Here is a 23,060-nt window from a genome sequence, read left to right as displayed (position 1 = left end):
TTTAAGAATATGAAACACTAAATCTGTGCTATTTATCAACAAACAAGACAAGTATCCTTTTGTTATTCTAAACCTGCAAAGGAAGGAATACAATAAAATCAAAGCTTGCTTATTTTATTACCCTGGCATGTTTTGAGAAAAAAATGGAAAAGAACAATGTTCAACTAATAAACATTCCGCCTGGGAGAGTGACATTGGTGATGTTTATTGATGTTCTGAGTGTCTGTCATTGATTTTCATTATATTTACAGTCACTACACAATTTCCTTTGCCTCCTGGGTTCAATGCTAGCATTTGTTTTCCCATTGCCAGTGGAATAAGAATAAGGCCTTAGCCTCTTCATATTGTCTGCTGGCGATAACAATTAGCACATCAGAATGGGTTGCTAGAGCGACTGACAGTTTGGCAAAGTTTCCTAATTTCTGTGAAAACATTTCACAGCTAACGCTCACAAACTAACATGCCAAAATTCTTTATAATGTTTATTGCCCATTTCCAGCCACATAACCAATGATGTCCCAACCAGAAGGCCCAATATCCCTCTAAACCTTTCCCTTTCATGTACCTGTCTAAATGTCTTTTAAACGTTGTAGCTGTACCTGCATACCACTTCCTCTGGCAGTTCATTCCACATATGAACCATTCCCTCAGGTCTCTTTTAAATCTTTCTCCTCTCACCTCAAAAATATGCCTCCTATTTTTGCACTCCTCCACCCAGGGGAATAGACCTTTGCTCATTCTGCTCATAATTTTATAAACCTCTGTAAGATTATCCCTCAACCTTCTTTACATTCCAGTGAGAAAAGGCCCAGCCTATCCAGCCTCTCCTTATAATTCAAACCCTCCAGTCCTGGCAACATCCTGGTAAATATTTTCTGAATCCTCTCCAATTTAACAATATCCTCCCAGAGTGAAAACAGTACTCCAAAAGTGGCCTCACCAACATTCTGCACTGCCTCAACATGACATCCCATCTCCTATACTCAATGGTCGGAGCAATAAAGGCAAGGATGTTAAACACCTTCTTAACCACCTTGTCTATCTGTGACACGACTTCCAAAAAACTATTTACCTGGACCTTTAGGTCTCTCTGTTCAACAACACTATCCAAGGCCCTACCACTAACTGTATAAGTCCTGCCTTTGTTTGTTTTACCAAAATGCAATACTTCGCATAAATTAAACTTCAGCTGCCATTCCTCAGCCCATTGGCCCACTTAATCAAGATCTCTTTGCAATCTTAAATAACCTCTACAGAGGAACCTCCGTTTTAAGAACAACATGGGCGAGGAGTATTTTGTTCAGATAATCGAATATTTGGATAACACAGTTTAGCCAAGCATCAGGACCTTGCAATCTTGTTCGAAAAATCCGAAATTCGGAGAACTGGTGTTCGGATAATCAAAGTTCTTCTATATACTGTCCACTATACCATCAATTTTGAAGTCACTTGTAAATTTACTAACCATGCCTCCTAAATTCTGAAGCATATCATTTATTTAAATGACAAACATCAGTGGTCACAGCACCAAACCCTGTGGAAATATGCCTCATTTCTATAATTAGAGTACACTGATTGCTTCTGGTTCCTCTGAAGAGACAACTTGCATTTTGCTGCCGGCTAGCTTTGGGCTGTCTACCTCAGATAAGGGAGTTGTGTGGAGAGTAACTGTAGGGAGGCTGATTGTGGACTTACAGCGACCCTCAAGAATTACATGGAGCCAGGAGGAGCTCACAAAACAGAAGCAACCTGGTTCAATTTATATACTTAAAAAGTTCAGAAAAAATAATTCATTTCCCTGCAATTCTCTTGCCTCTGTTTAAGTCAATCTGTGTCTCCTCTCCAGCTATCCCTGTAACCTCCAAATTTTTTATGTGCCTGCTTTATCATCTTGTGCATTCGATCCCTTTCATCCCAATGTCAGTAGCTTCTGCTACCTAAGTCTTTCTCCAGAATACTTCATCCTATCCCCACCTCCTCCTCTTAAAACTTTCCCTGTAGAAACTCCTCAAAATTACCTCTTGGATCAAACTTTGAGGTAATGTTGGTCAATATTCATTGTGAAGCACCTTGTGACTTTTATCGATGTTGAAGGTATAACATCAATGCACGCTATTGAAATTACAACCAAGTAGCACCTGCAAATGTGATCTGCCAGACAGAAACTAAAGGAGATGCAGAGCCTCCTTTTGTTTATGTGCATTTCTATGTTATAGAAGAAAGGACTAGACAGTCATATTTTGATTGGCAGATGATTATTTTGCCAATCATGGAAGGGACTGTCTTGGTTTCAATGGATTCTGGTACACTTCCAGAATAATCAAGTATGTATATTGGGATTAGTGGCCTGTTTGACAATTATGAGAATGATTCTGAAACTTGGAGCTATGGAAAGATATAAACAGGAGTAGACCATTTCACCCTTCTAGCCTATTTTGCCATTAATTCAAGTCATAGCTAGTCACAGGGTTAACTCCACCTACCCGCCTTTGCCCTATAATATTATTGTATTTATTTCTCACCATTCAGACTGCTGGTTAACAAAAATCTATCAATCTCAGTTTTAAATCAAGCAGAAGAAAATTATTTCTTTGGAAATGTGAAGCTAGTCAGATTGAAGTGTTAAGGCCATCAACTAATGAGTGAACATTACAGCAAACAAAAATACAGTCAAGTATTTCCAACCCAGCATTTTGTAATTGATGACATGATTTAGAAAGCTGGGGAGTGAGAAAGGGAGGAAGGAGTTGCTGAAGAGAAATCTAGGTTTCCAGAACATCCTGAAGAGATCTGCTACAATATTCCTTCTCCACTTTTTCTGATTGCTATCTAAATGTGTGGGAAAGCCTTACGTACAAGCTCTTAATGACTGACACACCCTCTGACATCTGCTTTGCAGCCATTTAAACCGGAATTAGGCAGGTTCAAGATGGGTTGGTACTGTGTTTGAGAGTTTAAAAATCTAAATTTCTCACTCACTGTCTTTCAAAGTTTGAAATTAGTCTGCGACTGTGACAGCAAATTTGATTTGTTGCTTTGTTGAAAAGCAGCACTTGAGAAGCAATGGAGTGAAATTCTGATTTTGTGAAAATATGAAACAAACAGTGATAGATCAGTAATCCATAGACACTAAAAGCTTTTCTCTGCATATTGCAAAAGAATAGACAATTGAGCATGGTATAAGAAGGTGTTAAGTTGAATTTTAACAGTTGTTCTGTGATATGATTAATTCATTGCATTGCTTTGCAATTTTTTTTGGTTTGGCAACATTTTTGCATTTTTAAAAATTTTTGTCATTGTTCTGTTTCACGCTTCTAGGTCACTGGAGGGTAGAAATTAATGTTGATGAGGTAATTAAGTAAATGTAAATGTTTAATGTCAAATTTCTTTCTCTGTATTGCAGCAATGGTGTTAATGCTCTTAAAATAAATCCTTCATAAATACCATGGAGACGGGCTTTGGAATACAGTATAGACATGATTTTTCCCTTCCTGGAAGTGGTGAGAAGGAAGAATAATGGAATGAATTTCCCTTGTGGAAAATCTCAAATCCTTCTTGCCACTTCTACAATTAGCTGTTGGATGAGAAGGTTCTTTGGGAAACTTCTCTACTTTCCAGAAATTAAGGCACTAAAGTGGCTGATTAATGGTAATTTAAGGACCTCAAACTGCCACCTTCCATCACTTGTCTCCCTGGTGACAGAGAGGTGGCTACCTTTCTGACTGGGAAACCATGGATGCTAAGTTTGGTGTGTCCTCCTATTACCCCAATTTAGGGGCAATCTGATGTACAGAAGGTGGGAAAATGGATGATCTCTGAAAGCCCCTTCCACCTCAGAAGGAAAGGAAAATGTACCTACGCGGTGCTAAAATCCCGAGGAGAAGGCCTCAACTCGCAGGATTTAGCACCCAGAAGCTGCCAATCTCTGATTGGCTAGCAGCTTCTGATGACACTAATCACGAATGTTGAGACCTATCCAAATGTGAGATATTCACTTTCACATCAGGTCAACTCTTAATGAGTTTATTGGCAGGCGATACAGTGAACTATCTCGACTATCTCAATATGTTAACGCATAATTTGAAATATACCTCTGTAAATTGCAGGGCAAGATTTTGAAAACTGCTTCAGCAAATAACTGTTAGTTCTCAAAAGAGAAAGCTATGTAGTGCGATGCATTCAATCTGGCTTTTGGTCACATCCTGGCACAGTGGACGGGTGTCAGCAAACACAGATGGCTAGTCCTGGGACCATTGCTTACTCACAAACTGTTGAGAAGAACATTTTTCATGAGAACAGAATTTCAATTCTCACTCTGAGTTTAAAGGAAGTGTTTCTCAGCAAGGCAGAACCTGAGCAGGAAGCTTCTTTTTCTGAGCAGGATTTGACCCAAGTCAAATTCAAACAAAACTCCTTGCTCCCTGCCATAACCAGCCATAACCCTATTAAATGCCAGAGCAGGCTTACCGGGCCAAAGGGCCTACCCTTTTCCTAACTCTTGAATCCAGTCAGGTGGTTTCCTGTAAATAAGTCCAAGGAATTAACTTAAGCAATTTAATTCCTGATAAGTGTATTATTTATTTTAAAAGTCCCAGGGGGTCCAAAATGACCTATCAGTGCCAATTTTTTTAAAAATCCCAATCGCTCTGTTGAACTTTAAATAACCCAATGTCTTTAATAAACGTATGCCTCCAAAAAACCAAAGCAAAATCTGTCTTTCACAGGGGTAGCACGGTGGCACAGTGGTTAGCACTGCTGCCTCACAGCGCCAGGGACCCAGGTTCAATTCCCGCCTCAGGCAACTGTCTGTGTGGAGTTTGCACATTCTCCCCGCGTCTGCGTGGGTTGCTCCGGTTTCTTCCCACAGTCCAAAAATGTGCAGGTTAGGTGAATTGGCCATGCTACATTGCCTGTAGTGTTAGGTGAAAGGGTAAATGTCTGGGTGGGTTGCTCTTCGGAGGGTCGGTGTGGACTTGTTGGGCCGAAGGGCCTGTTTCCACACTGTAAGTAATCTAATCTAAAATATTGAGAAACGTTTGGTATGACTTTGAGTGCCAGTACAATGTTAGGTAATAAGGCTATAATCCTGGCAATTGACTGGTCAAAATTCAAGATTTAGTAAGAAACGGAACTGCAGTGTATATTAAAACATAGATTTCTGAATTATCTTTCCAGGCTCCTGCTGCTGATTAGCATGTATGGCATCCTTAAGTGGCCAAAATACACAATGCAATCTTCAATACATTACAACATAAATATGAAACAAAAGCTGCAAGAAATGTATAAATATCACTGCATAATATACAGTGCAATAACCTCCACTGCAAATAACCAATTTGCTTAATCATTGAATTAAATTAAATTATTCAGATGGCTTAAGAATAATCTTACAGTTGATTAGGAAATGTTTCATTTTCATTATTAATCTTAAAATAAAGGTTGGCTTAAGTGTAAAACTAGAAACTCCAAAGTATACTTGCACCAATTTTGGCTTCTCATTGGATTTATGAGATAGCACCTTGCAATTGAATGTTTTCCACCACAGAAGGCACGGTTCGGTCGATCCATGCTACCAAGAGCAATTGGACCTGAAAGGTGAGAAGACTAGAGAAAGAAGTGTATCTCTGTGTTAAGGAATACTTCAATGATCCTTTTTTAAAAGGTACTTGCTATTGAGGAGATTCAGCTAAATCCTTGAAGGAAAGGTATCAGGATGCATCCCAAGAAAGGTTCAAGTTTGGAAGAATTTGTGGATGTTATGGGTATTTTCTGGCTGGAGTGGACTTTATTATGTCTGCTGTTCAATGTTTAATTTATAGTTGCACTGTCTATTGCAATATGCCTGTTATTGTTAATCAACTTATGGTGATTCTGATGCATGTAGAAGTTACAAAAAGTGAGATTTGTTCTGAAATTTCTTCATTTGAGGTATCTTTTAGTAAAATTGGTTGTTTTGGTTTATGGATCCCTACAGGGAATTGAAACAATGTCCACTTTTCACATTTACATAAAATATGGCAATTGGCAGCAGCTATGCCTGCTTTTTTTATGAACCACCAGGGGGCCAGAAACACCAAGGCCAATGATAGAAACATCCACCATCCCAACAAAGATCCGTGATTAAATCTGGAATAACCTGTTTTATACAATGCCTGTTTTATATCAATGAACAAATTCCATCAACACTATGATGTCCTTATTTGGTTTACTGACTATATTTGTGGTGGCAATTTGCGCATTGATACACTTTCTCAATATATATAGGAACCTTGATTATCCAAGGGGAGTATTTTGTTGGAATAATCGGATGCCAGATAACACTGTTTAGCCAAGCATCAGGACCTTGCGATCTTTCCGGATAATCCAAAATTTGGATAATCAAATGCTGGATTATCCAAGTTCCTCTGTATTCAGTATGGCTTTGGAACTCCACTGTCTCACAAACAAGAGATAAAATTAATAAACAAAACTTTAAAAAAAAATCATGAAGCTCTTCAGTATCTACTGCAGAACTAAGCTGTCAAAGCAATGGAATATCTTGAGTAACCAGCTCTTGGGTGTTCTGGGAACTGAGCCAACCAAGAACCCTCCATTTAGATGACAGTGAAATGCAGCCTTTAATCATTTCTTTTTTTTTGCTAAAGATAACACAGTCCAACCTAAAATATAAACAACAGTGACACCAATTAGCAGTGTTTTTTTTAATTACCATCATCCAGCTGTAGCAGAATAACATTTCTGTAAGTTTCCAGTTTCGTACAAGCTTTGACCGAATGTCCATGAATTCTACACATTTTCTGACAATAATCAACTGTCATGGCACCTTAGTAGAGCTGTGGATAACCCATGTTAACTATTTCTTGCCTCAACATATCTTTCAACATTTAAGGAATTAAAAATCCCAGACTGGGTTAATTTCAAATATACTAGGAAGGGTTCACTATGTTTATGATTGTGGGAGGAAATGTGGTCTAATAGTATCCAACCCCTTCAAACAGGAATGCAGAGTCAAAATCAGATTTGAAAACTCTCTTTAATATTCTAGCAAGTACTAACATTGCCAGCTCCAGAATCTACTGAATATGACAGTGTATTAATTTCTTCAATTTTAGACGTGGTATTTGATTTTGAAGCAAGTTTATACCTTCAGAAATGTCTCCTCTCAGTTGTTCAATCTTGAATTGTGTGATCCATCATTGATCTTGAATCTTTGTGGGAGTATGATTTCTCTTCCCATTTTTTCTCAATGTGCTTATTAATTCTTATTATTTTAAAGCTGTTTTAAATATGTAGCATTTCAACACTTCTTTTAATCTGTTGTTTCTTAAGCTTTCATTCTTACATTGCTCAATGCTGATTTAAATTCTGTTGTTGAAAGGTTTGCTAGACCCTATCATAAAGCAAAGTGTTGCAATAATTTATTTTGTGGCCAGTTATTTTAAACCTTATATTGAAGTAATATTGTACTTAATTCTTCAATAAAATATTACATTCTAATAAGTGGCTGTTCTGTAGTTGTTTACTGCTTTCAAGATTTCAAATTCTGTTTCACCGCAAAACTGTCTCTCTGTCCTGCAAACTATGTTTTCTCCTGCCTTGTTACAATTACTAATTATTGTCAAGGTTTTTTTCATATTCTAGAGCCAATATTAACTTTTCTGACTTTTTTAAAGGCTGAATGGATGATTTTCCACCTTTCAAGGTAGACAAAGCACTACAGGCTCTTCTGCACATTTTTAAAAATAAAGTTTTCTAGCTGCAACCTTTTTAATCTTCCTGCCAAAATCACAGTTTAATCAGAGACCCAATCCTTTTAAATGTTACATGTTTTCTGATTTTTCTTCTTCCTTTAAACTCTTTGCCCAAATGCCTCTCAATTTGTTCTTTTTGATTATTAACATATTCTGAGACCTTCCCGATTCTGCAGCTCCAATGCAATCTAATTCTATGGCCCTGTCATTGTTCCATACAGCTTGTGCCTCATGCAGTCTACCTGGGTTGACTGCAATGCTTGTTTTCAGCAATCTCTCTTTTATTCCCATTCTGGTCTTTGTGCTGTTTCATAAAGGTTTTTCTCTCTTCCCTCAGGGACAAACTCCCCAGTTATATTCTCTTCCACCCTCTTCCATTGAGCAGAAGATGCAAAAGTTTGAATATACATACGAACAGATTCAAGAACAGCTTCTTCCCTGCTGTTGTCAAACTTTTGAACAGATCATCATTTTTTAAAGCTGATCTTTCCCTGCACCTTCTCTATAGCTGTAACTCTGCATTCTGTTCTATTACTCTGATGCACTTATGATTTATGTCTTATGATGTACTTACGATTTGCCTGTATAGCATGCAAAACAATACTTTTCACTGTATCTTGGTACATGTGACAATAATAAATCAAACTTTAAAAAAAGCTCAAATTTATTCCTGGAGTATTCTTCACTTCCAATAGAGCCTCCTTCACCATAGCTTCTGTCATTTGCTCAGCATGGCTAGCATTTTCTGTTTCCCTAGTCAACACTGTTGTCACTGTGCCTCCAACCAGCTCCTTGTTGAAGGTTTGCCTTTAGGTTCCTGCACCTGTCCCATTGTTGCTCACTTGGCTGCAGCTGACTGTCTATCTCTTCTTACCATTGTAATGTTCTTGAAGTTGTAAATTCACTTTTCTTCAAGGAGATTTGTTTCTTTTTCCTCAAATGGATTCTGTCTGCACACCACTGATCACCATGTTGCATTTTCAGGCAACACCCTTTGTCAACATCAGGTATTCTAGTTTGGGTAGATCAACCAAGTTAACCACGTGTTGTATTTTAGGTTTCCCAGACAGTGTGTTTGAATTCAGATGACTTGTAAGAAGCAGTGCATAGTGTGTCCATTTCCTTTCCTTCTGGATCTATCCTTCCCTTGTTATTCAGGGATACTGAAGCAGCAGGGAGTAGTTACTAAGGTAGACTGGAGAAGCTCTGACTGCTCTTTTTGGAGAAAAGGCAGCTTAGAGGAGATCTAATTGAAGTATTCAAGTTGATGGGAGGTCTGGACAGAGTAATTAGGGAGAAAATGTTTCCATGGATAAAAAAAAATCAAGAACAAGGGAGCATAGATTTAAAGTGATTGGTAAAAGAAGCAAAAGTGGCAAAAGGAAAAACTTTTCTACACAGCAAGAGGCTAGGGGCTGAAATGCACTGCCTGACAGTGTGGTGGTGGCAAGTTCAAATGAAACATTCAAAAGGGAATTAAATGGTTATTTGAAAAGAAACCAAATTAAGGGTTGGGGGAGAGAAACGAGAATGGACCTAGATTAAATGCTCATTTAGAGAGCTGGCATATACATGATGGGCCAAATGGCCTCTTTCTGCACAGTAACAATTCAATGATTCTGTGATTTTCTCCCTAGCTCGAGTCAGACATCTCCTTGAGTTAATTCAAGCCCACCTAAGCATGAAATGGTTACAGGGCAGCTAGTGTTTCTTGGGCAGGTTCCTGATTGACATTTTAGTTAAGGGGTAGAGGGAGTGTGGGGAACACAGCACCCTGTAAAATCCAGTCCTAGGTCACTAGTGCACTGGTCAGTCACCTGAACACTTCTCATGGAACGGACCTGGAGGGAGGAACATAAACTAATATATAGACATATTGAAAAGCCAAGCTGCAACAGGTAGCAACTCTGCCAGCAACTACAGACACGATTGAATCATAAACGCACTGTGTTCAATCTTGAGAAAACCTAATCAATAATTCTGTCAACACTGACATTGCCCATATATTTATCATCTCAAAGGGTTGTGAACTTTCTTCAGTTATTAACATCCAGCTGTGGCTTGGTAATCAATTGGATTTATGAGAAAAAAATGGATTAAGCAGTTTAACATAATTTTTATTTTCATCTTGCAAAGAAAATGCTGTTTTCTCCACACCCACCTATTGAGGGCAGAAACATTGCTAGCAGTTCTTGGGAACATGGGACAGACAAGGACTAAACATAATAATGGTGAAAACTATTACAAACTATAAATTATATGCAGATGTGTGGCTCAGCAAGAGTTCTCAGCCAATACCTTCTTTCATTAGGTGTCAATCCCATGTGATCTCATCATTATTAAGCTCCTTATGCACATGCTCAATAGTTATTATTAGTTTTGGTGCAGTTACCCTTTAACTCTGTGTCGACCTCACTTGCACTGCTGCCAGGCTAGATGATGCCCTTTCGGTAAAGACAGCTCTATAACCAGTATTTAATGGGGGATGGTCTCTCCTAACATTCCCTCATTCTCTATGGGGACAATATCTAGCCCCATGCATCACTTTGTGGCTGGGATTTGGAAGATACCACATGGGGCAATTGTGGATATAAATCCCAGAGAAAATTTTTCCTTTGGCGAGGGAGTCTATGCCAAAAGGACATAACATTCATTTTAATATTTGCCCATTTAGGCCAAATGTCAGGAATGTACTTCTTCATACAAAGGATAGTGAAAGGCAACATGGTCAATACAATATATGTAGTGGGTGAATCTTGGTGATGTTGGTTATGTTTGTGGTGTGGATGAGTATTCATGGTGTGAGTGGATATGTGCATATGAGTTTCAATGCAGAGAAGTGTGAGGAATATGGACAGACAATATAAGGGATACAAGAGATGCAGGAGCAGACCTTTGAAGGTAACAGGACAGGTGAAGAAAACAGTTCATAAAACATACAGTATCTTGGGCTTTATTATTAGGAGAATAGAGTACAAGAGCAAGAAGGCGATGCTGAACTTGCACAAGACACTTGTTAGACCTCAGCTGGAGTGCAGTATACAGTTCTTGGTGCCAAACTAAAGGAAGAATATACATACATCAGAAAGGATGCAGAAGAGATAGATTAGAGAGTCTGGGACTTTTCTCATTGGAGACAAGAATGCTAAGAGAGACCTAATAGAAGTTTTCAAAGTCATGAGGGGTCTGGACAGAATTAGATAATATAAGGATCAATAAAAAGAGAGGACAGTTTTAAAGTATGTTGCAAAAGAAGCAAAAAATGAGTGATTTGGATCTGGATTGCACCATTTGGATATTTGGTGGAAACATGTTCACTTGAGGCTTTATGTGATTATTTATGTAGAAACAGTAATGTAAGAGTGTAACGTAAATGCAGGAGATTGGGACTAAGACGATATATGTTTTTGGAGGAAAACTGCATACACAATGAACCAAATAGCCTCCTTCTGTGCTGTAACACTTCTGTGATTCTGTGAAATTAAATACAGTCCAATATTTTATGTTCACCAAAGAGGACAAATGTTTTAAAAGGTTTAACCAGTGACAGTGCAACCATCTCTTAACATTGGAGTGCCAGCAATCATGTGTTAATGTCACTGGACCAGGTCTTATACACACACACACACACACACACACACACACACACACACACACACACACACACACACACACACACACACACACACACACACACACACACACACACACACACACACACACACACACACACACCTGACCCCCATCGCCAACCCCCAGTCAAAGGAATGAACAGCCTCAAAGTAGTTTGCTTGATGGCAAAATATCAAGTTGATGTGTGAGACAGCTGTAATGCCAACAGAATAGGAAAACTAACAAATGTAAACTATATATCATCACACATTGCACATGCAGACAAATTGCCCTTCAGGTAGACAAAGAAAATTGATTAAATTCACATGGAGAGACGTTATTTTTATGTTAAAAAAAAGCTCTAGTTTTAAGAAGAGACAGGAAGATCAATGAAGTAATATAGGAGTACTTGCCCTTAAAAAGGCCAGTCAGATCCAATCCATGTACTGCCTTTCACGGCTGGGTAACTTGAAAAACCTTCAGGGCAGGCTTCAGCTACAGTGCACTACAATTCGAGAGAAAAAAAATCAAGTTTGTTCCATGCCAGCTGGGATGGAAAGGTGGAGGTTCAGCTTCAGTAATGACAGAGCAACATAAATTGAGAAAATCACAACTCAGCGCCACATAACCCCCCAACCATATCACCGTGTCTTATGCATTTTTTCAGATTCAATTTCAAGCATGTCTGACACACAAAAAGATGAAGCAATTGCAAGTAATATTTAGCAGCCAAAATAAGCTTTATCCCTTCAAATCATAACTCCTTCCAATAATACAGGTGCTAATCGAATATTAATATTGAGCCATTTGTTAACTTTCATTTATCTGTGGCAACCTTTATATTATATCTACTAATATAAACTAATGTTTTTGTTAAGGCACTGTTACCCAATGTAGCCAAGGAAAAAAAAAACAACTAATGGCTCAGTGACCTTAAAAACCCTTACAATCTGCATTTTTTTTATTTCAAGGAATATGGATCTGGTATGCACCACTTAGACAACTGCGGGTAGTGGCTTAGTCACTTTTCTTTGTAACTGGAGCCTTGTGACGCTGCTGAACAGAAGCTTGTTAGCAAGGACAATTTCTTTTGAATGCTGTATCCTTGAAATATAATGACTGCTACCACACATCGAAAAAAAATCAATTTAATTTTATTTTACTTCCGTTCAAAAACATTTCTTTGAAAATTGGTTGAAGCAACACAACTTTTGTGGAATTAGAAGCGCCAACTGGCGATTAAACCATCAAATATTTCACCATTCAAAATGATAAACCTCAAGGAACAAATGAATTTCTGTCAATTATAAACTGTGCCTCAATCAAAGCCTTTTTTTCTGTGTTTGTGGCCATGGATCTTATAAGCTCTGCTAGAAAATGGGTTTAAAAATATTATGAAATTATGAGACAGTCCTAGTGCTTTCTTCATAATTTAACCTCAGGATGTTGGCATCATAGGCATTTATGTCCCATCCCTAGCTGTCTGTCAAGCCTTTCAATGAGTGGCAGTTATACAGCATGGAAATACTCTTTCAGCCAACACATGCATGCCGACCAGATATGCTAAATTAATCTAGTCCCATTTGCCGCATTTGGCCCATATCCCTCTAAGCCCTTCCTATTCATATATCCATTCAGATGCCATTTTATATGTTGTAATTGTACCAGCCTCCACCACTTCCTCTGGCAGCTCATTCTACACACGCTCTGCGTAAACAAGTTGCCCCTTAGGCCCATTTTTATTTTTTCCCCCCTCACCTTAAACCTATGCCCTCTAGTTCTGGACTCCCCTACTGTGGGAAGAAGACCTTGACTATTCACTCTATCCATGCCCCTCATGATTTTATAAACCTCTGCAAGGTCACCCTTCAGCCTCCGGAGCTTTAGGGAAAATAGCTCCAGACTATTAGCCTCTCCAGAAACAGGAACCCTCAAATTCCAGCAGCATCCTTGCAAATCTTATTTGAAACCTTTCATGTTTAACAACATCTTTCCTGTAGCAGAGAGACCAAAATCAAATGCAGAATTCTAAAACTAGCCTCACTAATATCCTGTACAGCTGCAACATGATGTCAAACCCAACTCCTCAATGCATTGATCAATGAAGACAAACACCTTCTCTGTGATGACCCTGTTTACCTGTGATTCTACTTTCAAAGAACTATAAACCTGCACCTCTAGGTCTCTTTGTTCAGCAGCACTCCCCTACCATTAGTTATATAGGTCCTGCCCTGCAAACCTCACATTTATCTAAATTAAACACTATCTGCCACTCTTCAGCCCATTGGCCCATCTGATCAAAGTCCCATTGCACTCTGAAATAACTTTCTTCACTGTCCAGTACACCACCAATTTTGGTGTCATCAGCAAACTTACTAATCATACCTCCTATATTCACATCTAAATCATTTATATAAATGACGAAAAGCAATGGACTCAGTACCAATCCTTGAGGCACACTGCCATTCACAGTCTGCAACCCTGTAGTTCAGATGTTCTTCAGGAATACCCACTGGCACTACATATATGTTAGATAGAGAAACACTTTTTTTAAGGATATTTGTGAACTTGCTGGGTTTTGAAAGCAATTCAATAGCTTCACACTCACTTTTAGAATGATTTTTTTAAAGAGTTTCTTTTTACTCCAAGTTGTCTTGTCACTATCCTTCTTCTGAGTTTAAATCTATGCTCATATATTTTCATTATGACAGATATATTGTTACGGTTTAGTTTATTTATGGCTGTGATTTATTTTGGTAAATGGCTGCATATAACATCCAACCAGTCAGGGCACTGTTAACTAGAACCACAATTACTCTGTTGAGAGGAAAGCTCTCAACATTTTTCCTTGTGATCCACAAGCTGTCAAATGAAAGCAATGGGATACTGTGTACTAAAGTTAAGCTACTTTGTGGGGGTCAGGTTTACTCCATATTAACCACAGGCTGAAAATTTTCTGATCCATAGTAACAGGAAATTGTTTCATCAGCCAATCAGCACATAGCAGAAAATCACAGGCAATGCCTTTGTGATTTCCCTATGGGTCAAGGTGACGGGTAATAATTTATCTTTCCAAGTTAATCATAGATTCTACTAAAACTATGGAATTAATGTGTTCATTGCCTGTTTCACTCTTAAATACTTCAAAACAATCTCCAAGTCTTTTCAGCAAATGTAGCAATCCAGCAACAGTAACAACTTGCATTTACTCATTTAACAACTTGCAGCAGGTGAGCTTAGGTAAGGGTAAAGTTGATAATGTTAAAGAGGTGGACTTAGTCATTACAAAATAATGACTAAGTATTATAACATGGATTTATAATACAAATATTAAGAAACCCCATTGGTGGTGTTTTGCTTTTTTGTAAGGGTGATATGTTTAGTATAAATCAAGTATAAAGGCAAAAAAGATACTGAAAATTGCCGTATATTTTAGATAAGAAGCATTAAATCAGTGAATAAAGAAATAAGTTGACAATAGTGGCAATTGTCCCTCAAGTCAAGGCTGATGTCTACTCACGGTCACAAGTTTTTGCATGACTTTTCACGAGACTAAACAGATCAATTCTGAACTTACATATTTCTGGGCACATAGTGCAATCGGTAGTGTAGAAGCTGTCTCATTTTCTTGCTTTTTCTCTGAGAGCTCTACCTCATCATTAAGACATGGTGACATAAAGCAAAATATTGCAGACAGAGATGAGAAAGAAGTGAAACTTCTGTTCCCTCCTAATGCAGTCTACATTCCATGTGTTTTTGAAAATGAAGATGTGTGCTTTTTTTAACCCTTAAGTGTATGGTCAATTTGAAAAATGAGCAGCAAGCTCTTATGGGTTTAAATGAAGGACAATCACCCCTAAAATATCAGGTACTCGTAGATACACTCAAAAATACATAAAAGTGAACTTTTCTCTTTTGTTACAAATAAAGAAAACAAGCAGTAGTTTGTAAATCACATGATTGACTTGGTCTCAGTGGTAACCTGCAGTAGAAAGGCTTCTTTTACACTCTTAAGTATAGCTAGGTGAATTCATTAACTGAAATCCTGTATCTGAATTGTTGCAGGATTCCCTTAAAGAGGTGAATTTGCAGCATATCATGTTAGTATTTGTTGTCTTTTAACTAGGAGGTTGGCTGTCTTTACTGATGGGCTTGTTTTAAGATATAAATGTTTCTGCTTTTGTTGCTGCTGCTGCTTCTTCTGTGTTGTTTGCAGAGTGACTGGCTTCTCCCTGGTGTTTCGACTAAGAAGGATTGGCTATCAGATGGCAGTTCCAATCAGCTGTACAGGACATTGGTTAGGCTACTTTTGGAATATTGCATGCAATTCTGGTCTCCTTCCTATCGGAAGGATGTTATGAAACTTGAAAAGGTTCAGAAAAGATTTGCAAAGATGTTGCCAAGGTTGGACGATTTGAGCTATAGGGAGAGGTTGAATAGGCTAGGGCTGTTTTGCCTGGAGTGTCGGAGGCTGAGGGGTGACCTTATAGAGGTTAATAAAATCATGAGGGGCATGGATAGGATAAAGAGACAAAGTCTCTTCCCTGTGGTGGGGGGAGTCCAAAACTAGAGCACATAGGTTTAGGGTGGGAAAGGGAAAGATATAAAAGAGACCTTGGGGGAATCTTTTCACGCAGATGGTGGTACGTATGTGGAATAAGCTGCCAGAGGACGTGGTGGAGGCTAATGCAATTGCAACACTTAAAAGGCATCTGGATAGGTATATGAAGAGGAAGGGTTTAGAAGGATATGGGCTAGCTGCTGGCAAATGGGACTAGATTAGTTGGGATAGCTGGTGGGCATGGACCAGTTGGACTGGAGGGTCTGTTCCCTTGCTGTACTGCTCTACGATTCTATGACCTTCGGTGTCCACATGACTTCTATAACAGCCCCAGAAGGATTTGAAGTTTGAAGCCATTGCTACACAATGAGGGATGGATGGCGGCCATTCACAAGTATTTATATGTTAACTGGTTTTCGTAAAGCTGTTTTTGATAATTAGTTTGAGGTAAATCCTCAAAATATAGGAGGTGGGGTTTCCACAAATGTTTTCAACTTGGTGCATCTGTTTAAGGGGGTCACTGAATCCAAGGTTATTCAGTTAGGAATTTTCTTGAGTCTTGAGATCCTTCTCAGACTATGCAGAAATTGTAAATCACCTGAATCTCATGCCTTTAAATACCCATTTTTTAAATGGCCAACCACCCGATGAAGGAGCAGCGCTCCAAAAGCTTGTGCTTCCAGATAAATCTGTTGGACTATAACCTGGTACTGTGTGACTTTTAAGATTTTTTTGAAAAAAGGCACTTCCAGAAAATTCTATATTGTATACACTTCATGTTTAAAGTTATGACATGCCTTTTCTGAGTCTGATAAAATGTGCACAATATCTGGTAAGAAAGAGGAACACTTGGTTGAAATTGCACTGAAGACCATATTTTGATGGACTTCCATTAGCTTGTAGCTTTGTAAGATCACTTGTAAGTAGCTTTGCATTGCTAAACAATAACTGGTAAAGACTCATTTAACTGATTTTCCTGTTAAAGATTCTGGGGAGAAGAAACAACATTGTAAAGCTCACAATTGGAACATCATGAATGTTAAGTAAATTTACAAAGCCACCTGACCTCTATGACTGTTACCTAACATTGGACTATACAATCCTAGCCTGCTACATTTACTACAAAAAATATAGGTCTATGTTATCCTCTGCAACCCTCAGGCACAGAAGCATGGCAAGGTAGAGACTCTCTGTACATTATCAAACATAAGCTGTTCACAATATTCTGTCCAGTAAATCTGAACAGCTTGAGCTCAAATTTCAGGGTCGAGAGTGTGGTGCTGGAAGAGCACAGCAGGCCAGGCAGCATCCGAGGTGCAGGAAAATCGACTTTTTGGGCATAAGTCCTCTATTCTCCTGCTCCTTGGATGCTTCCTGGCCTTCTGTGCTTTTCCAGCACCACACTCTCGACTCTAATCTCCAGCATCTGCAGTCCTCACTTTTTCCTTCTTGAGCTCAAATTTGCAATACATACTCGAGCATCCAAAGAGCTCAGGGGGACATTGGGGGCAGGGGTTGCCAATCTATCATTTACAGGCTGCTGTAAAGCTTTCCTTCTGCTATCACTACATATTCCTTTGTGGATTGAACTTATGCCATGCCAATATTGGTGCATTTCCCCTTGAAGCTGTGTCACACAGCCTCTGGCAAGTCAAGCAGGCCAACTAATTTGACTCCTGTTATTTTGTTCCATGTCTTTAGAATTACTTTGATTGCTAACAGAAAACCAGGCAGTTGATCTGTAATCACATTGATATAATCAATATTATGCATTGTCCAGCCCTCCTTAATTTATTTCTCTCCTCCCAGGTAGATTCCTCTCAGACCTTTGCTAATGACACTTCTGAACCAGATGGTAAAAGATAAATAATAGTTGTCCAGTTTGATTTTCTTCATCTTTGAGAAATGCAATGAGGATCAGACAGTCACATGAAGGAGCACCATTGTTTACGGTACAACAAATATTTAGACAATAGACAATAGGTGCGGGAGTAGGCCATTCAGCCCTTCGAGCCTGCACCACCATTCACCATGATCATGGCTGATCATTCCTAATCATTATCCTGTTCCTGCCTTACCTCCATAACCCTTGATTCCACTATCTTTGAGAGCTCTATCCAACTCTTTCTTAAATTAATCCAGAGACTGGGCCTCCACTGCCCTCTGGGGCAGAGCATTCCACACAGCCACCACTCTCTGGGTGAAGACGTTTCTCCTCATCTCTATCCTAAATGGTCTACCCCGTATTTTTAAGCTGTATCCTCTGGTTCGGCACTCACCCATCAGCGGAAACATGTTTCCTGCCTCCATGGTGTCCAATCCTTTCATAATCTTATACGTCTCAATCAGATCCCCTCTCAGTCTTCTAAACTCAAGGGTATACAAGCCCAGTCGCTTCAGTCTTTCAGTTTAAGGTAATCCCGCCATTCCAGGAATTGACCTCGTGAACCTACGCTGCACTCCCTCAATAGCCAAAATGTCTTTCCTCAGATTTGGAGACGAGAACTGCACGCAGTACTCCAGGTGTGGTCTCACCAGGGCCCTGTACAGCTGCAGAAGCACCTCTTTGCTTCTATACTCAATTCCTCTTGTTATGAAGGCCAGCATGCTATTAACCTTCTTCACTACCTGCTGTACCTGCATTGACTGGTGTACAAGAACACACAGATCTCTCTGTACTGCCCCTTTACCTAAATTGATTCCATTGAGGTAGTAATCTGCCTTCCTGTTCTTGCCACCAAAGTGGATAACCATACATTTATCCACATTAAACTGCATCTGCCATGCATCTGCCATGCATTTGCCCACTCACCTAACTTGTCCAGGTCACCCTGTAATCTGCTAACATCCTCATCACATTTCACCCTGCCACCCAGCTTTGTATCATCAGCAAATTTGCTAATGTTATTGCTGATACCATCTTCTATATCATTAACATATATTGTAAAAAGCTGCAGTCCCAGCACGGATCCCTGCGGTACCCCACTGGTCACTGCCTGCCATTCCGAAATGGAGCCGTTTATCACTACCCTTTGTTTCCTATCAGCCAACCAATTTTCAATCCAATCTAGTACTTTGCCCCCAATACCATGCGCCCTAATTTTACTCACTAACCTCCTGTGTGGAACTTTATCAAAAGCTTTCTGAAAGTCCAGGTACACTACATCCACTGGATCTCCCTCGTCCGTCTTCAGAGTTACATCCTCAAAAAATTCAAGAAGATTAGTCAAGCATGATTTCACCTTCATAAATCCATGCTGACTCTGTCCTATCCTGTTACTACTATCCAGATGTGCCGTAATTTCTTCCTTTATAATAGACTCCAGCATCTTTCCCACCACTGAGGTCAGACTAACTGGTCTATAATTTTCTGCTTTCTCTCTCCCACATTTCTTAAAAAGTGGTATAACATTAGCTACCCTCCAATCCTCAGGAACCGACCCCGAATCTATCGAACTCTGGAAAATAATCACCAACGCATCCACGATTTCCCGAGCCACCTCCTTCAGTACCCTGGGATGCAGACTATCAGGTCCCGGAGACTTATCAACCTTCAGACCTAACAGTCTCTCCAACACCAACTCCTGGCAAATATAAATTCCCTTAAGTTCAGGTCCTTCAGCCACTGTTACCTCAGGGAGATTGCTTGTGTTTTCCCCAATGAACACAGATCTGAAGTACCCATTTAATTCCTCTGCCATTTCTTTGCTCCCCGTAATATATTCCCCTGTTTCTGTCTTCAAGGGCCCAATTTTAGTCCTAACCATTTTTTTGCCTTGCACATACCTAAAAAAAACTTTTACTATCCTCCTTTATATTATTGGCCAATTTACCTTCGTACCTCATTTTTCCTCTGCGTATTTCCTTCTTAGTAATCCTCTGTTGCTCTTTAAAAGCTTCCCAGTCCTCCATTTTCCCACTTATCTTTGCTATGTTATACTTTTTCTCTTTTAACTTTATATGTTTCTTAACTTCCCTCGTCAGCCACGGCCGCCCATACCTCCTCCTGGGATCTTTCTTCCTTTTAGGAATGAACTGATCCTGCATCTTCTGCTTTATACACAGAAATATCCGCCATTGTTCCTCCACGGTCATCCCTGCTAAGGTATTGCACCTTTGGCCAGCTCCTCCCTCATAGCTCCATAGTTCCATTTTTTCAACAGAAGTACTGTCACTTCCGACTGTACCCTCTCCCTCTCAAATTGCAGATTGAAGCTTAATGTATTATGGTCACTATTTCCCAATTCACTTTGAGGTCCTTCACTTCGAGGTCTCTGACCAATTCTGGTTCGTTACACAATAGCAGATCCAGAATTGCCTTCTCCCTGGTCGGCTCCAGCACCAGCTGCTCTAAGAATCCATCTCTGAGGCACTCCACAAGGTCTCTTTCTTGAGGTCCAATATCATCCTGATTCTCCCAGTCTACCTGCATGTTAAAATCCCCCATAACAACTGTAGTAACATCTTTACGACAGGCCAATTTCAGCTCCTGATTCAACTTACATCCGACATCCAGACTACTGTTTGGGGTCCTGTAGATGACTCCCAAGAGGGTCTTTTTACCCTTAGTATTTTGCAGCTCTATCTACACTGACTCTACATCCCCTGACTCTAGGTCCCCCCGGGCAAGGGACTGAATATCCTCCCTTACCAACAAGGCCACCCCACCCCTCTGCCCGTCAGTCTGTCCTTACGATAGCACGTGTAGCCTTGAATATTCATTTCCCAGGCCCTGTCCACTTGAAGCCACGTCTCAGTTATCCCCACAATATCGTATCTGCGAATTTCCAAAAGAGCCTCAAGCTCATCCATCTTATGTCTAATGCTTCGTGCATTCATGTATAGTATTTTTAATTTGTTACTGCTCTCACCCTTCCCATCAACCCCTATTTCACTCAACCTTACAGCATGATCCCTTTCTGAGTTTTCTGCCTCATTGATACAGTTGTCTTTCTTGACTTCTCTTGTTCTAACTTTCCCTTCAATTTCCTTTTTTAACATCCAGTTTGACCCTCCCCTCCGCTACTTAGTTTAAATGTAGTGGTGCTGCAGTAGAAAACTTGCCTGCCAGAATGCTGGTTCCTAACCTATTAAGGTGCAAACCGTCTCTCTTGTAGAATTTATGCTTACCACAAAATATACCCCAGTGATCCAAGAACTTAAATCCTTGCTTCCTGCACCAGTTCCCCAGCCACACGTTCAAGTCCACTATCTCCCTGTTTCTGGCCTCACCAGCCCGAGGAACTGGAAGCAAACCAGAGATAACCACCTTGGACGTCCTGCTTTTCAGCCTTCTTCCTAGTTCTCCGAAGTCCCGCTGTAGTATGTTCCTCCTCTTCTTCCCGACATCATTTGTGCTGACATGTACCACCACCTTGTCTCTTCACCCTTGTCCTTGAGGATTTCCTGCACTCTGTCCGTGATGTCTTTCACCCTGGCACCAGGAATTTATATAGCAATGCACGTGTACTGTTGAAACCTGTATTTAACACCCAATTTGAAATGGACAGAGAGTATTCCCCTCTCAAAACATATGCTGGACACTTTTCTAAGACTAACTTAGGCCTGATATTATTTTAAAAAGCAATCATATTAAAATTATACTCTTTGTGTGGTCCCAGTAGATATTACTTTCAAAACTGAAACTGTAGCTTAAGTGATTTTTTTTATCTCAGTTAACATTATTGTCCAAAACAAACTCAAGTTCCTTTCTAAATGCAGTTTCTGTTACCACTTTTTAATCTGGTGATTTAGGGAAATTTTATTTCCGAGCCCAAGTGGTTCTTCCAACCAGAAATTCTGGTTTAAAGAGTGCCTCTAGCAAGAATTCTTAGGCTTATAATTAAAGGAAGGAAGTTTCCTAGTGAATTGTAAAATATTTATAAAAACATTCTCAGTGGGAGGTCCGATCATATGCCAGTTATAAAACTACCAGGGCCCAATAATTGCACGTTTGCATTACCAAAGATTGACAGAATATTCTTTCTCCAGACAATGTTTTGCAACTCAACCACATTGTATGATACATCACATTTTATACTAACTATCTTACAAATGGCTGAAGTCATACTAATACATTTGCATTGAAGCAAGAAGGTTTTGTATGTGCATGAGGAGAAAGTTAGAAACTTAGTCAGTGCACCAATCTGATTGTCTACTGTCTAGACCAATATGATGCATGAAAATGAAATACACTCATGCTCAAAGTCCCTGGTTAACAGCAGCATGGGGAGCTGGCCTTGTCACTCTGATTTGCCAATTTGCCTTTATTGGTCAGTGCACTGAGTGTATGAGTTGGAAGGTCATGCTGTACAGGACATTGGTTAGGTATTGGAATACTGCATGCAATTCTAGTCTCCTTGCTATAAGAAACATGTTGTGAAACTTGAAAGGGTTCAGAAAATATTTACAAGGATGTTGCCAGGGTTGCAGGGTTTGAGCTATAGGGAGAGGCTGAATAGACTGGGCTATTTTCCCTGGAGCATCAAAGGTGATCTTATAGAGGTTTGTTAAATCATGAGGGGCAGGGATAGGGTACATAGACAAGGTTTTTTTTCCCTGGGGTAAATGAGTCCAAACTAGAGGGCATAGGTTTAGGGTGAGAGGGGAAAGATATAAAAGAGACCTAAGAGGCAACGTTTTCACACAGAGGCTGGTGGGTGTATGGAATGAGCTGCCAGAGGAAGTGGTGGAGGTTAGTACAATTACAACATTTAAAAGGTATTTGGATAGGTATATGAATAGGAAGGGTTTAGAGGGATATGGACCAACCGCTGGCAAATGGGACGAGATTTATCTTTTGGTATCTGGTCGGAATGGATGAGCTGGACTGAAGAGTCTGTTTCTATGTTGTATATCTCAATGACTCTAAGTACCGGTAACATCGCTGATCTCCTCAATTATGTTGCTAATACAGTGTCAGAAAAACAAACTATTACCTCAGTTTAAACCATTACAGGCAGAAAGTTTTGAAGCTAATACATTCCTTTACAGGTAATGTATCTTTCTGCTCAAAATTGAGGTCCAAAAAAAAAACTGGCCTGCAACATTCATAGAACATAGAACATTACAGTGCAGTACAGGCTCTTGGGCCCTCGATGTTGTGTCGACCTTATGAAACCGATCTGAAGCCCATC

This window comes from Chiloscyllium plagiosum, unplaced genomic scaffold (assembly GCF_037043375.1).
Source record: "Chiloscyllium plagiosum isolate Xiang-an unplaced genomic scaffold, Cpla_swu_hap1 HiC_scaffold_7, whole genome shotgun sequence".
Lineage (NCBI taxonomy): Eukaryota > Metazoa > Chordata > Chondrichthyes > Orectolobiformes > Hemiscylliidae > Chiloscyllium > Chiloscyllium plagiosum.
Note: the sequence above shows the minus strand (reverse complement) of the source record.